At 46.7% G+C, this 2,616-nt stretch overlaps 1 non-coding gene across 1 annotated transcript in view; it reads right to left on the bottom strand.

Moving 5' to 3' along the window:
* The window catches only part of LOC125528606 (uncharacterized), a 2,603-nt gene extending 289 nt beyond the window's left edge, over positions 1-2,314 (bottom strand). The window contains exons 1-3 of the transcript XR_015609371.1: positions 1,793-2,314; positions 784-1,703; positions 1-548 (exon numbers count right to left, since the gene is read on the bottom strand). The exon at positions 1-548 is cut by the window's left edge and continues 289 nt beyond it. This is a non-coding gene — a transcript (uncharacterized LOC125528606). The remainder of the gene's footprint in view (positions 549-783; positions 1,704-1,792) is intronic.
* Between the last annotated feature and the right edge of the window lie 302 nt (positions 2,315-2,616).

Genomic DNA, 2,616 nt, shown 5'->3' with positions numbered 1-2,616 from the left:
AAACAATAGATCACTGTAATCCAATGTCACTCATTTTTCAATTAGGACCGGAAGTGAACCACGGCATGAAGATCCATTCCCAGTTCCTCTATAACATGTTGCCTCTCCTCATCAGTCCGTGGATACCTTGTCTTGGGATCCGAGTCACTACAGCACTTCCACACCATCCTGTCATGAAGAGATATCTCCTCCATGTTCACCGCAGCTACCATGACACGCCTGACGTATCGAATGAAGTTATCATCGGCTTGGAAGCCATAGATGGTGAGCTTGGCAAGATTCTTATGCTTGAAACTGGAAACAGATGGCTTCCACTCTACGTTTCCGTTGTCGCAGTAACCACTCGCCTTCCGGTGCTCCTTGTCTGTCACCATGATGCACCAATGATCCCATACTGTGATGCATAGCTCCTTCAGGACGGGTGCGGCTTCAAGAATGAACTTTGTCCAAGCAATATCACATCCTTCAGGAAGGTTTTCCAGATTCACAAGCCGCAGTTTGCCAAGAACAGGCGTGAGCAGTTTCGGACATTCTGGTAGAACCCAAATCTGGGAAAGAAGAAGCATATCAAGAATAGAGTGCAAGCTGCACACAAAAACAACGTTCTAGGGTAGTAGAGAAAAATCACTAAAGTCATTACTGTCACATATAACCATATCATAGCCTGGGAAAGAAGAAGCATACTAAGAATTGAGTACAACCTGCAAATAGTTTACATTCTAGGATGGCAGAGAAGACAACAATCATATATAGTGTTGAAATAAGGCAGATGCAATTGAGTACCTTTTCACTTCGAAAATTCAGATGTAGTTCGCTTATGGAGGGGAAATTAGCAAGGAGCTGGCTCAACTCTAGACACCTGTCTGAGCGGACAGCAATTTTCGCGAGGCTTAGCTTTGAAAGCTGTGGGACGAAACCAAAAGACAGGGGCTCATCGTCGTAAGAGCACCAGTTATTATAGGTCACTTGTTGGAGTTTCGGTAGCCAGTTGAGCACAACTTTCTCAAACTTCCCGTAGTCGATCTCGAGGTCAATGAGTTGAGCATGTTCTAAACACAGCACAGAACGGATCCCTGAGTCACAGTAGGACAATCGCAAAGATTGCAACCGCTTGCAAGTGGTCAGGACGTTGGGGATGTCACCTTCACCAAATCGCATATTTTGCAGCCATAGGCGCGTAAGGCCAGCGAATGCATCCAGACAATCAGCAAGGATAGTATTGAAGCATTTGGCAAAGTCGACGAGATCGGCAGGTGTGCAATCCGCGCAAGCCTTCCCGTCATGAACTCAATTTCAGCTTTCTGGACCTTCTGGGTTGCCATGGCGTGGGCAAAAGATTTGCCAACAGAGAGAACGTCATAATGCCTCAAGACCATTCTGACATTAAGCTTGCGGATGGTGATTCCTGGGCTCCTCATCCACAAGATGTTATCCGTTACCTTAGCGACAGTGCCATTGACCCTAGCCACATCACGGATGCCAAATTCATGGGAGCTATCGGGATCAGGGACGAGCGAACCAACATCGATAACAATCTGTGAGAACATGGCGGGGAGCTTCAGCATTCGCTTCAAGAGGATGCAGGCTCTGAGGGCGTCAAACGTCTCCACCCTCTCCAGGATATTGAGAAGAAGATCATTGGGCAGCCTGCTAAGCCTGTCTCCGTTTGCTTTGCAAGCAGCGTCTTCGTTGCAAGTTGCTTTCTGCATTGGATTTAGCAGGAAAAAAAACAAGAAAACAGTAAATCAGCCCTGGAGGATGAATCGAAGTGAAGGACAGAGAAAGAACTTACATTGCGGCCGCGGCGACCCTTCTTGTTCTTCATGGCTGATCCGCTAAAGTAAAAGAACTGGCCTTTCAGAGATGTGATTGATGTTGCTTCTTTGATGGGCGACTCCTCCCACTCCTCTGTTTATTCAGGCCGGCGGATTGATCGCCGTCTCCCCTCCAAAAGGGAGGAGATTTTTAGAGGAGAGGGAGAAGGATCCCGGTTACAACTTCTCGGCACATAGATTAGTAAAAATTGCTGTGCGCTTGGAAAACAAACCGAAATCAATCTCTTTTCTGCCCCGATTGCAGAAGGAAAAGGACTCTTCCGCCTCCGTCTCCGTCTCCCTTGAGATGATTCCGCAGAAAACGCAATAAGACATAATAACGCGGGGGGTTGGGTGTCGGAGGGGATGGCGGCTGCCGCCTGCAAGAACGGAGTGTGTGGGAGGAGGGGATCGAGTAGAAAGAGATGGGATCTAGGGTTAGCAGGTTTTCTATACCTGAATTGGTCGGCAGCGCGGACAAGACTTGGGCGTTCATGAAAATCTTAATCCAAATAAAACGTTTCTAAGGAATATTTTTTATATTCCACTTAAAATTGGTGCATCATATCTGTGATCACCGGACCAGTAACAAAATCTGAGGCGTCCGAACCAAAAACATATAGTGGTGTCGCAACAAGGAAAAAGTTCATTTTAAACCTTGAATTTATAGAGGTCGGGCAAAATGAATTCTGAAATCAAAATCCCGGTCGATTGCATCCTTAACTATGTAATCCCGGTCTAAATCGAACCGTGGCAGATGTCAACGGGATTCATGTGGTGGGCCGGCCCACTTTATTATTTT

The sequence above is a fragment of the Triticum urartu genome, chromosome 6A (assembly GCF_056163025.1).
Source record: "Triticum urartu cultivar PI428250 chromosome 6A, HENAU_Tu73, whole genome shotgun sequence".
Taxonomy (NCBI): Eukaryota; Viridiplantae; Streptophyta; class Magnoliopsida; order Poales; family Poaceae; genus Triticum; species Triticum urartu.
Note: the sequence above shows the minus strand (reverse complement) of the source record. Positions and strands in the feature narration are given on the sequence as shown.